The sequence below is a fragment of the Balaenoptera musculus genome, chromosome 18 (genome assembly GCF_009873245.2).
Source record: "Balaenoptera musculus isolate JJ_BM4_2016_0621 chromosome 18, mBalMus1.pri.v3, whole genome shotgun sequence".
NCBI lineage: Eukaryota > Metazoa > Chordata > Mammalia > Artiodactyla > Balaenopteridae > Balaenoptera > Balaenoptera musculus.
This window is the reverse complement of record NC_045802.1, coordinates 1,925,386-1,938,889: the sequence shown is the minus strand read 5'-3', so window position 1 is coordinate 1,938,889 and position 13,504 is coordinate 1,925,386. Positions and strand designations below refer to the sequence as shown.

The 13,504-nt window shown below is 52.3% G+C and overlaps 1 long non-coding RNA gene across 2 annotated transcripts in view; it reads right to left on the bottom strand.

The window, feature by feature from the left end:
• LOC118884446 overlaps positions 1–13,224 on the bottom strand; it is a 210,604-nt gene extending 197,380 nt beyond the window's left edge. For both annotated transcript variants that reach the window (XR_005017287.1, XR_005017288.1), the window contains exons 1-3: positions 13,128–13,224; positions 1,994–2,115; positions 1,325–1,434 (exon numbers count right to left, since the gene is read on the bottom strand). This is a non-coding gene — a long non-coding RNA (uncharacterized LOC118884446). The remainder of the gene's footprint in view (positions 1–1,324; positions 1,435–1,993; positions 2,116–13,127) is intronic.
• Positions 13,225–13,504: the final 280 nt, after the last annotated feature.

Below are 13,504 nucleotides of genomic sequence, written 5' to 3'. Positions count from 1 at the left end.
TATAATAACTGCAGTTGCAAATGACTCGCCTCCGTCGCAGGGGATTTAAATCGGCTATTACAGCTCTGCCTTGTACTCAGCAACAAGTCACTGACTTTCCATGACCCAGATCCTAAGGAATCTTTATCCTAAGTATTCCATTTACAAATCACGGGGCTCTCAAGGTACACTTCAAACGGCAGGGAGAGCTCAGAGTCTTCCCTTTGTTCCTGGATAAAAATAGTGCCGGGAGTTACAGTTACTGGGACAAAGCAAAGCTATTCACAGCACCAGCTGCGTTGGGATCGTGGCAGCAGAGTCGCTGAGGCTGTGCTGTGACCACCGTGGGCCCCCAGCGTCCGCGTGGTCCTGCGCACCCACCGGCGGCAGTACTGCCCGGGGGCCTTCCCAACCGTCTCCGAACCCGGTCGATCCTGCCCCGTAGACTTTATTCCTCCTACTTGGTCAATGAAGGAAACTAAGGAGCAGAGCAGCAAGCCAACCCGCCCAGTTAACACCGAGAACACCCGGTCTGATTCAGAGTCCTTGCCTGTGACACTCACACTTTCCAAGCAAGTCAACGCCGGATACAAAAACCCCAGGGGAAATGCTTAACGCAGATGGAAACGTCATAGCTCTCCACACTGTAGAGCCAGAAGTGATGGGTCGTCCGTCGTGACCCTTTCTGATAGGTGCCTCAGACGAAACTTGTTTTTCACTGACAGATCAGTTTCATGAAGTAGGTGCAAAATATCAAATAATGGATGTAAGTGAAAACAGGTATTTTTCTTTATCTATTTTGGTGCTGATGGCTTATGTGTCACGTGGACAACCCTGGGAACAATATTCAGATAAAGAAGTGTCAGCTTAGGGGCTTCCCTGGTGGCGCAGTGGTTGAGAATCTGCCTGCCAATGCAGGGGACATGGGTTCGAGCCCTGGTCTGGGAAGATCCCACATGCCGCGGAGCAACTAGGCCCGTGAGCCACAACTACTGAGCCTGCACATCTGGAGCCTGTGCTCCGCAACAAGAGAGGCCGCGATAGTGAGAGGCCCGCGCACCGTGATGAGGAGTGGCCCCCGCTCGCTGCAACTAGAGAAAGCCCTCGCACAGAAACGAAGACCCAATACAGCCAAAAAACAAATAAATAAATAAATAAATAAAATTAAAAAAAAAAAAAAGTAAGTGTCAGCTTAGATCATCTCCAGCACCCCAAAGAGTTAGCCCAAAATACCAATTCATTTGTTTGAGGAAAATAAATTACCTTTCAAATCTCTTCAAAATACCCTCTCCCACCTGCAAGAAAAGCACAGCCGGAGCTGTTGAATTAAATCTTTCACTCTTACCTTCGCGGCGTTACCGTCTCGTGAAAATCAGATGACTCTGGGCCTAAAACACAAGCAAATCCGCACTGGCAGCTTTCTTCTAAAGCCGTGGCTGTCCCTCGTTTGATGATCTGGGAGGAAACAGAGAGGAGAAAGCGCGGGGTGAGAGTGAAGGCCTGCTGGAGCGGCTGGGGGCGCTCCATGGGACGGGGAGGCCTGGGGGCCCAGGGGCCGCGGGCCGCGTCTCCACTTCCCCACCCTCCGCTTAACCAAGAGAAGAAAGAGAAAAGAAGAGAGATACTAGTACTGGGGACCTCTTCCCTTATTTTCTAGAACTTATCTCCTGGCTTCTCTGTCGTTTTCCTTTTCGTAAACATGTGTGTCTTTGTCAAACCTGGTTCGCTCAGTCCTTCCTCAAATTTAAGAGCAGTGTCATCACCTGCATCTCCTACCCTTGAGTTCACAGCTTTCTTCCCTCCCAGGACCTTCCCACTTGCCCACAAAACGAAGAAAATGGCAGCAGCCTCCATAAGACACTGACATCCACCAAAACAGCTCATCATTTCTGTGAGGAATCTAGCCCTACGGAAACACATCGAGAGACTGTGTTGAAGATTCCGTTTCCTTTCATTTGCGCTCTGGAGTCTTAGCTCCAAAAGGACAGAATTGCGAGAACCCCCGTTTACTTACGATCTCGTGTGGTGTCCGTCTCTCACGTGGTCAGAACCCGACAGAGCCGTGGGGAGTTGAAACGAGTGAAGATGAGATCCAAGCCAGTCTAGCGGAGAAAGATGCGAAGGAGAAAGGTATTTCTAAAGCCCAGAAAAATGTGAAAACATAAACATTACCGAAAACAAGGAGAAAACCAAGCAATCCACAAAATACTTTCATCTGCCTTATATATGATTTCAGTGTTGTCAGTACTCTGTGGACGTGACTGATTTGGAGCAACAGGAATTATTCTGAGCGTAGACGAGGAAGAATGGATTTTTCAGTTGGACGACTCGCGTCTCCACGTGCGTCCCTGTGCCTGGCCGTCCCTCAGGCCGTCGGGGGGCAGGGCCCCACCCGGCGTGTCCTCTGGGCCAAGTCCTGAGCTGAACACCCCGCATTGGTTCACTGTGCCCATCCTCACGCCGGCGAGGGGGTCGAATGCTTCCAAAAACAGAGGCGGAAAGGGAAGGCCTGGGGCTGGGGGAGTGAAGGGGCCCAGCGCGCGGAGGGCGAGAGGGTCAGGTGGGTCCCGCAGAATGTGAAGGGGGAGCAGAGTCTGGAGGTGTCCTGGAGGCTGGGCTCCGGGGTCCCCGTGTGCTTGTCCAGGGGTGGCGGTGTCCTGTGTCAGCAGGGAACCAAAGAGCAGAGCTTTGACAAAATCCACGGGATGAATCGGAGCCCTTGCTTCTTGGCGTCAGAACCGAAAACGTACTGTCACCATCACGGTCGGGCCTATCGTTATGAAAACAGCACTCTTCCTCACCCCGGCCCATCACCTTTCCGGGAGGAGGACGCAGGCAGAAGAGAAAAGTTCATCTTTCGTTTACTCAGTCTACCCGTCACCCAGCTCCCTCCGTCCCCCCTCGGGGGCTCGTGCGAGAAGCCGGGCCAGGTGCAGGGACAGAGGGTCCAACCAGCCCGGTCAGGAAGGGCTTCCTCGGGGCCACAGATATGCCCTCACCCCCACCGGCCCCGCCAGCTGCTTCCCAGCCAACCCACGGGGAAAGATGACACAGGCCCACAGGTCAGAGTGGGTGGTCGGTGCCGACTGCAGGGTGAGGGGAGGGACGGCCTGGAACTCACACGGACAAGGCAGCCAGTGTCCCCACCTAGGAAACAAGGCCATTTACCTTTTTGTAAAGTGAATGATTCCTGGAGAATAAAATACCTAACATTTTGCTGGGTTTTGCTGTGTGTTTTGTTTGTGGGTTTGGAGGTTTGGGTTTATTAGTAATTAGTAAGTACAAGTATTCTGAATATCAAAAATACTAAATAAGTGCTTACTGTTTTTGCTCTGAGTGTGGAAATAATACTTTCTGGAAGAGACGGTCAGGGTGGGTTGGTTGAACAGAAGCTAGTGCTATGGTGGCTTTTTCCCAACTAGACTAAGTTCAGTATATTATAAATGGCTCAGAGAAAGAGAGGGTTAAGAGATGCTTGTCTGGGTCACTAGATGCTAATATCTACAGGATATAAGAGAATGTCTTGCCTCTATTTTGAGTAATTACCCTGCTTTTACCTCAGGGGTCTACTATCTCATTAAGCCCGCGTGAAATCCGTAATTACAACGCAGGAGTGTCTCACAGCCCCCGTGGGCTCCCTGAGGCAGGACCAGGCCCAGCCCTCTTTCCCACCCACTCCCAGGGCAGGCAGGCACCACGCCAACCACTGCATCCGTCACAGAGGGACGTCCTGATGGGATCAACTCCAGTCACCCTGCAGGGGAGAAGAGGCAGCTCCCAGCGCCTGACTCAGACCCCAGCATCCCTCCTGGGGTCGCCTGTCACACGCCTGGGTTGATCCCCCAAATTCCAGTCCCAGCCTTCACTGCACTGACAACCGTCATCTTCAGAATCAAATCCAGATGCCTTCACACACGCGGGGAAGCTCCTCTCTCCAGGGAGAGGGAACACGTACAGCAGTGGAGCTGCAGGTGAGCTCGCACACAGGTGAGGGGCAGGGGGGCGTCCGAGGCTGCCCCCTCCGGCACACAGGCCGCCCCAGCGAAGGGGCTGTGGACGCCGAGGACACAGCCAGCACCAGCACCCGTCAGGGAGGACTGACCCTGGTCCCTGCGGTGGAAGGGGAGCGGGCAGAGCAAGGGCCGTGCCTCCTGACCCGGGCCTCTGATCCCCGGCGGACCCCGCAGCACGGTCACCGCGGGCACAGACGTCCCGAATCTCCACGCCCCCCGGCTCCCGTCCCTGTGATGGAGGGAGGGAAGCCAGCCCAGCGGCCGAGGCTTGCGGTCCGGCCGCCAGCCCGGAGCTGCCCCGTGGCCTCCGCCTCCCCCGCCGTGGGCTCGGCTCCTCCCGCGCTGCCCCCTCAGGGGCCACGCTGTCCCTTCCGGACGCGGGGCCGGGGCGAGCACAAGGCCTCTGGGAGCCCATCTACTTGAAGGCAAGGCCCAGCCGGGGTTTTCCACGCTGGTTTGAACGGTACAAAGCGTGAGGACCCGGAGATGATGAGATGCTGCGGGCGAGAGAAAGAGGGTCATTTTAACACGACCCGCGCCCACGGACAGGCCCGCCGAGGCCCAGCGTGCCTCCGAGGCTCCATCCAGGGACCGTGCTTCTGGAGCCCAGGCTCAGGCAGTCTCCCCTGGTGACGCCCCAGGCGTTCCCTCGTGTCCTCCTAAAAGCACCGCTGTCTATGGGCAAAATGACTTAAAATTAGTGAAGTCAATTATTTGATTTGGACCTAGTTGGGAAGTGGAATCTTCCACGGAGAATCCGAGCTGTCACCAGGACACGGTGAATGGGAACAGCGGCCCTGACCCTGCACTTGGAGGAAACAGAACGCCGGGCTCAGGGAGTGACTTGGGGCAGGAGGGGCCTGGCATCTACCAGCAAACGCTGTGAGCCCGGCCTCAGCTGGACAAGCATGCCACCACCACCTGCTCCTCCTGACCTAAGCCCGCCGCACCTCTTCCCTCAGCCCAGCCCCAGGCTGCCCTTTCCCACTGTAGGGTTTCCCTCGAGGACTCTGGTTCCCTTTCCCAGAAGAAGGATCGGGGTGTGGAAAACACCCTGTTTTATCTAACCTGTAGCACAAGCCTCCCAGGGGTGGCCTCCGACCCTCCACGCCCCCCCCATCATCTAGGACAGCCCTGCAAAGGCTCACAGTCCGGACGGGGCAGAGACCAGCCCGGCACCATCGACCCCCTAAATGGAAGAATAACCCCCCCCCAGACACTCCCGAGCAGCCCCCTCTTTCAGTCAGTCCAGCTAAAGGTCTGTCAACTTTGTCGGTCTTTCCAAAGAACCAACTTTTGTTTTTGACCATTTTCCCTGTTGTTCTTCTAGCTTCTACTTTATTTATCTTCGCTCTAATCTTCCTTCCTTCCTGCTGCTGGCTCTGGGTTTGCTTTTCTCTTCTTTCTCTAGTTCCGTACGGTGCAGACGTAGGTTATTAACGTGAGAGCTTTGCTCTTTTCTGATGCGCGTGTTTACAGCTATGCTTTTCCTGTGGGCACTGCTCCCCGCCTGCCACGGGCTTCAGCGTGCTGTGTGCTGTGTTGCCTCCTCTTCTCTTTTCACCATGAAAATCCTCAACTGCCCTGGGAAGCAGAAGGCCTGAGGGAGTACAGTGGTCATCAGCTTTGCTTTTCCCGAAACTAAAATCTATCCAGAGAAGAGGAATCTTCTCGTAAATTGAGTCCTTCTTTTGCCTAAAAGAGAAGCGATTTTTGCTAATGAAACTGTGGTCCAAAAAAAGAGACACTTTTCTGGGTCTTATTCAAGATACTCTGGCCCATGTGAGCAGATAAATATAGGAACAGTGTAGACTCCAAGCTGATGAATTTATGTCAGTGTCTCTGAGGTCGGAGAGCATACTTTACAGTGACCAGGAAGCAATGGACAGTGTTCCCTGTTCCATCACCCTGGGCCGTGCCCAGCTGTACGTGGCACTGCAGGGTCAGGTCACCACTCCTCACGCAAGGCCACCTCTTCCTGCGGCCAACCTCCGTCAGCCAGTGTGGAGAACCTGCCACGCTGCTGAGGGCCGCCCATCAGTTGGTGGCCTGGGATTGGATGATTTAGCAGGTGACCAGGAGCCAGCCCTGAACAGAAGAGGTTGGCTTTCCTAGGGAGACACAAAACTAAAGCCCCTCACAGCCCAGCTCCAGCAGGCTTAGCCCAGAAAGCTTCCCCTGTGATTTCAGTCAGAGGCAAGTTTGCCCCTCACTTGCAGGCCCCCCGTTTTGGAACGTTGCTGTGCATTGGTTTTTCTTTTTTTCTTTTAAAGTTGCTGTGCATTTTTAAACAGCTGCCCCATCTCATCCAAGCGGTGGCCACATTTCAACGGCGGGTGAAGTAATTCCTGTTTCTATGTGTGGTTGCAAAAAGTTTCGGAAACTTCTGGCACAAAAAGCATGTCCTAATACATCATTACTTATTTCTAACAATAGCCAGGGAGGGATGAGGGCTCGGGCTCGCTCCTCCACACACATACTTTGAAAGGTGATAGTCAACCAGGATGGGTTCGCCACTTTTATCCAGTTGATTGGAGCACAGCTGAGAATGTCACTTTCATGGTGAAACAAATCTTAAGGTAATTTCTTGGAATGCGTATCTGATGGGACAGGACCAAAAAAAAGAGTGGGGCTGAACAATCATCTACAGATTTAGTCGCCTAGAACAATGGAACCAGCACAAGGGAAGAATTTGTTTTCTCGGGCACGTAGCTATTGTGTTCATCACGTGCTCGTGAGCCCAAGCGATTGTGAAAATCAAATTCTTTCTTTCAGAAAGCTGCCCCCCAAAATGGCTAAGCTTAGCATATGAATAGAAATCAGAAGCTATGGATTACCTAATCATATATCATAATCTGATAGCTCATTTCTTCCGAGGGGATGGAATTTTGTCACACGCAGCGGGCGGCCCAGGAATTACTAAAGTTGTTTTCCACATGGGAAAACTACAGCAGAGAGAAGCTGAGTCATTCACGCAGACTTTGGCTGCAGTCAAAGCAAACCTGGGAGGAGAAGCCCTCTCTCCTCACTCTCCAGCTTCTTGGTCAAGGGTCAAGGTCAAGGGTCGCTCTTCCAGCTTCACGTGGAATCAGTTCTCAGGTTTAGATCAATTCAAAAATTCATTATGAAGCAAAAAGGAAAAGGAAAAAGGAAAAAAAAAAGGATACAAACGGACAAAAAAATAGGCAAACGAAGATTTTTGTGGATAAAATGCAACTCAGACCATTTGCTGGAAATAAAGAGAAAAAGGCACGACCAAGCGTCACTTCCTTCTACCCAGGAGTCAGCCGCCCACGCTCCCCATCCATCCTAACTGGGACTGTCGCGAACTCCGTCATCTTCAGAGCACAGACGCGCAAAGTGCGCTTGGCGGAAGCGGAGCAGCAAAATTCGCACCGAGAAGAGCGGCCTGCCTTCAAAGACGCCCCTGCCCAGCCACACCCCTGCCCTTCACAAAGGCAGCGAGAGGCGGGAACCCAAACCGGCTCCCGCTGCGATCAAAACACGGGCAGGCCTGCACGTCCGATGGGTCCTTTCCTCCACGCCTCTCAGCCTTGGCCACAACTCGGGAAACCGCAAGGGGAGGGTCTGCAAACAGGACACCGGCTTCCCGCTGACGTGCAAACTTTCAATGTGCTCAGCAAACGTGGCGACGACGGGTCACTAAGGTGGCGGGTCCCTGCCCCCCCCCACCCCCTGCAGGCCCCCCCCAACCCCCAGCGGCTCCTTCCTCTTTCCTCCAGGAGGGAACAGCCCGGGCGGCAGGGTGGGTGTCCTTATGACTGTTGTTCCCTGTCCTAAACAAGGCAGGGCGGGGGCTGAGGAAGAAGGTGGGGCTCGGAATGCAGAAAGCCAGGGTCAAGTGCGCCCGGCTCCTGATCCCTTGCACGGCGTGGGTGTGGCACCTGCCCCGGCCCACGTGGCCTCTGGCAGGACAGACGCGAGGTCCCCGGCTCAGAGGCAGCAAACCAAGGCCCCTGTGCTCCCCGCCGGCCCCAGGGCTGCTGGACCACATGCACCCTCTGCGGACCCAGTAACCCCACTTCCTGCCAGGCTCATTCTAACCCACGTCCTCCCGCCCCTGAGTTGTCTTTCCCGTGTTCCCTTCTGGACACAGCTCAGCCATCACCCGTGAGCGGTGTCCTGGGCTCCACAGCCCCCGGCGCCCTGTACCCCCAACCCCTGTCAAGGTCACTCTGGCCCGAGTCCTCGTCCCGGCCGGCACGGCCATGGGTCCCTCTGAGCCGAAGCAGAGCACGGATGCTGTAACTTACAAGCACCCGGGGAGGTCAGTGCCGCTGTGAGCACCCCGACAAGGAGACTAAAACAGAGGGACGTCAACATGCCCGGGATCCACGTGACCAGCGAGCGACAGCTGGACTCCGGGCTCAGGAGAGCCCCCCGGAGGTGGCGCCTACCGTCCACTGCGTCCCTGACAGCCCCTCAGTGCTCGAGCCTTCGATGCCCTGAGCACCCCCAATGGCAGTCAGGTGGCCGCCCGCTCCTCCGCGGGCCGAGGACCCAGCCCACGCTGCCTGTCGAGCCGCCGCCCATCCCCGCTCCACCCCGCAGATGACAAAGAGCCTCGTCCCAACCAGTATCCCACCCGGGACAGACAGGCATCAGCGAGGCGTTAGCAGCCACTTAATTATGGATGTGCTCTCTTGGGAAAAAAGAGACACATCCTGATGACTGAGTAAGAGCGCCCGAGAGATTATGTACATGCATCATATATATGTGATTTTCTGAAGATATTATTAACGTTACTCAAACTAACTTGAAAAATAACTCCACAACAAAGGAATCAGAAACAGAATATTCAAACTGAATCCCTGATGGGCTCTTGCACGAAAGGAGACCCACAGGTTTAGGGAAACATCTCTCCCTGGAGCTGATGGCAGGAGGTGGTCACCTGCCTCCAAGAAACAAAAACGTTCAGTGTTTACAGATGTTGGCCTAAGAGACTTACATTCATTTTTCCCAGAGAATTTGTTTTGACCCGCCATCGTCCAGCCAGCTGTTGTGGTTTACCCACAAACATGTGCATTTGTGACCACTTACACCTTTGTCACCCTGCCCTTTTTTAGTTTGTGCTTAACCTGTACGTTTTCTCCTTTCTTTTTCAGACAACGTTTTATTTTTCCAGAGTCAGCTGTATTCCTCTGTCTTCTTTTTCCGGTTCTTACTCAACCCATTGACATTGTTTGGAAGCTCTTCTTATGAGACAGTTAATTAAGATCCTGATTTACCCATATTTGTTCTGTGTTTCTCTGACACACGCTTCTCTCTCCCCATCTGCAACAACCTTGCGTAAAGGCAGAGACTGCTTTGTGGATTCTCCCTGCGACGGATTCACTCTACCAAATCATTGCTGAACAGAGGCAGCTTTTGAAAACATCAGTGTTAGAAGTATCTATCAATATGTAAAACGAGATCGGCCACTAGTTCATTCTTGACCAAAAAAGCTGGGTGATGGGTCCACAGGGTTCCACAGGCGACTCTCTCTAGTTGGGTAATGCTTGGAAATTCTCCATAATGAGATGTTTAAAATGATGTTATTAAGCTGCAAGATATCAAACCGCAGCCAGGATAATAGGAAAGCGGCACAGTCTATGAACCTCCGAAGCCTCGGGCCCTGGGCTTTATTCCCCACAAGTGTCCCAGCCTCACTGGTCTCCTCCCCAACCTGAGGAGTGCCCCTTGCTGTGTCGTGTGTTTGGGGGTCTGCGGCGTCACAGGAGTGGTCTGCAGAGCCCTGGGGTGTGGATAGAGATGCAGTGAGGCCACCAGGGTGAAACTCATCTTTAAGAGAGTTATTTTAAAACTGGTGATTTAAAAACAAAAAAGTTCCAGTGTGTGCACTCGAGCATAGCAGTCAAGCTATAAACCAGCCTCTCCCACAGAGCACGCCGAAAGGTGCCCCTTCTGATTCCAAACACGCACTTCAGCGCACGCTTAGCCTTTTGTTACTACTTTTCACTTTTAAAGTTTCCTTTGATGTTTATCTTCAATGCATTCTTATTCGATGAAAAGATTGTGGATGAGGGAGCTGGTGTGATTTGTCCCCGTCCTTGAATCCCTGTCTGGCCTGGATCCTGAGTACCCAGGGACGGGCGAGGGCTCAACCCAGCCAGCACTTACGGGTCACGTCTTGCAAGGCCTGCGTCGAGGAGCCTGGCAACCTGAGCACGTGGCTTAAGGAACACGTCCATCACTGTAACACCGGCCAGAGGCAGGTAGAGCTGGCAAGAGAACTCAAAGCGTCAGAGGCCAAAAGCCATCACAGCCTTGCTGGAGGTGCCGAAAACTCGGCCTCTGTGCACCGGTGCCGAATCACAGCTCAGAGACAGAGTCTTGGATGAAGCAGAGAAGAATAGCTTTATTGCTTTGCCAGGCAAAGGGGGACACAGCCCCACTCGGCTCCCTCGGGGCCGCACATCACAGGCCAGCTGGCCTGGGAGGGCCTAGCGGAATCAAAATGCGTCCCCCAAATGCACAGCCACCCAGAGCACCTGTGCACGACTCTAGTCTCCGCTGGCCCCACAAATTCATGTTGTCGTCTTCCAGCGTCTGAGCGTCACTGGGCCCTGAGTGTCAGGGATGAGGATGGTCTTTTACACCGTGGGGCTCCCAGGCCTGGCGCTGTGCTCACAAAGGAGCTCTGAACTGACTCAACAGATACAGGCGATTGTCTGCCTCAGCCCTAGTCCCCGTTACAAACGGAGGGCCTGGTGCCGGGAAAGAGCCTGGGCTCAGGGCGCCAGTCCCAGGCCAGGCCGATCAGATCGCTACCAAAATGACAAAAGAAAAACCAGTCTCGGGAAAACTTGTTTTAAAAGGTCAAAACCGTTGTGTGGTATATTATGAGCAAGGTAACTAGTTAATTAAAACCTAGTTTGTTATAAGAGATTGCGTATGGAGTGATACCTCAGCGTGGGCCTGATGCTTCCTGGGATAACTAAAGCCAAACGACAACAATGGTAACACTGGAACCTGAGAAGGGCTCCTCAGCTCGGCCTGAGAAGCTCAGCAGCTGACTTCACGCTCATCAGTCAGTCAGAGGCACCTGAAGGCGCTCCAGGAAATCAGGAGCAGATTCCCCTGAAGGAAAATCCAGCATCTTTTCCTCTAACCCTGCTCTGACTAATTCTCCAAGTTTCTCCCCGTTGACAATGGCTCTGCCCTGAGGACATCTCTGGGGCGTGACTTTCCAAGGCCTTTATTGAAAGCACCACCTGGGAGCAGTGATTACCTAACAATTTGCCAAAAGGGAGGGCTGCAGAACCTTTGGCATCTTTGAGTTGCAACTGTTTTCTGTCATCGTAAAGAAAAAGCTAATCATTTTTTCCAGCAAAGCACCCCCTCTGTCTCCTGCACAGACTATTACGAAATTGCCCAAGACCACACACTTGGCTTTCTCTGTTTTCACAGTTTTTAAAGCCATCATCTAAAGGCGAAGGAGCCTGAGAGGAGGATTTCTCTCCAGCCCAGCATCTGAAGTGGAATTCCATCGGTAGAATGCTATTCTCTTCTGGCTAATTTCCATAAGTTCCATCTTCTTATTAAGTGTTTATCATCTCGCTTAAAGAAAAAGGAGACCAAAAAAAATCTCCAACTGTGTCCAATTGGGAAAGTGCCATGCAGCCCTTACAGTCGTGCTATCGAATATTCTGGAAATGAACTCTAAAGACCAAAAAATTTAGCCCATCGTATGAAAGTTCAATTTATGATAACATTTATCTCCACGTTAATAAGGAATTTGCAAACAAAGATGATTATCCAGGTCTTTGAAGATGTACACCATGAATCAATCCAGCTATGTATTAGTGATACAAGGCAGTTGGTTTTTAACAGAGTTGGCCCAATGTAAGATGTTTCTTTTTTATGTGAAATTATGTTGAGAGAATTTTGAAATGCACACCATCTGAGTCATAGGCGCTGGCTTAGAAGCAGGAATTCAGCACAAACATTTTTTAGCAGCAGATCAATGATGTAAAGTTTGTTTTCAAGGGAGAATAAAATAAATGTTTCACTTCCCAAAGCAGCCTGACTCCGAGGGGCAGGGAGGGACGTGTCCCCAGGCCCCCGAGCTTAGGAGAGTTTAGGAAGGTCGATTCACTGCGAACAGCCCTCCTGGGTCTGTGGCCTCTGTGCCCCATCAGAGACCTTCCCGCTACCTGCCCATCCCACCCTCTCTCCCTACATGTGTGTCCCAGCAGCCGACCCCCCGAGCCAGCATCCTCCAGCGAAGCTCCCCACCCTCCCTGGCCTCACCTGGCCCCAGCCTCTCTCTCTCTCTCTCTCTCTCTCTCTCTCTCTCTCTCTCACACACACACACACACACACACACACACACACCTTCAGATTGTTGATATTCCAGTTTACTTCCTCAGCGACTCAGGAAATAAGTACCAACTACTTCATGGCCCTCGGTTGCTTTAGGACACGAGTGCCTTTGCTCATCTCTTCCCACTACATGGATTTCCCATCCTACATCTGCCTTTCCGAACCTGACTCCTTCCAGACTTAATTCAAGCATAACCTCTATTCGGAAACCTTCCCTACTTCTCCCGTTTCCTGTAACTCACTTCTCACTGGTTCAAGTCCACCAAGTGTCAGTTGCTATAACCTGGAATTTATCATTTGTTGTTACCCTTGAATTGTGTCACACATGTCATTTGGTCTCCCTCACGGATAGCTCAGGCAATCTGGGGATGGGGTTATTCTTCTGTGACATTCCCTGTAAAGCCTGGTCACAAAGCATCACTCAGTAAGTAGTAATGGGTGGATGGGAAGACACCCTTCAAACTTGATGGCGGTTTTAGCTAAAGGGATAATGTATTCATATAACTAATCTCCAAAACATTGCCTCGACAGGTATTGAGTTTCACTTTAAGACACACTGCTCTCACTCTGAATCATTCGTTTGTCTGGGGTGAGGGAGGAAGTGGGCAAAGGGGAAAAGACTGTTAAAAATTTCGAGACCAGTGTGGCCTTTGTGGCACCAAACAGTAGTTCCCAAATTCGCCGTGCATTGGAATTGCCTGGGTAGTTGATTACAAATAAAATTCAAAGCCTTAAGACTCATCCCAAAACTACTGAAAAGATAGCCCCGATGTGGGATCGGGAACTTACCTCTATTTTAACAAGCTCCCGGAAGGTTCAGACAGCCAAGTTTGGTGCAAGTCTTGGTCGGCATCAGGAAACCTTTCATGGGTTCAAGTTCTGGTGCTGAAACCTGAAAGCCAATGAGATTTTGGGTAAGTTGTTTAAACATTCTGGTTCCTCACTTACTCATCTGTGAAATGGGAAAAATTAAACCCAAGAGCAGTGAGGACATGGCCCTGCTCTCATTACTGTCCCCTGGTGCGGCTCTGTCCTCTGGACCTGGGAAAACAGCGTCACTTCCCTTAGCAGGGGGGGTCAGCCCCTTAAGTGCCCGTCCTCCTGCAAAAAGAAGACACTGAGAGCACAGACAGACTCTTCAGGGGCAGCTTTAGACAGGAGGACAA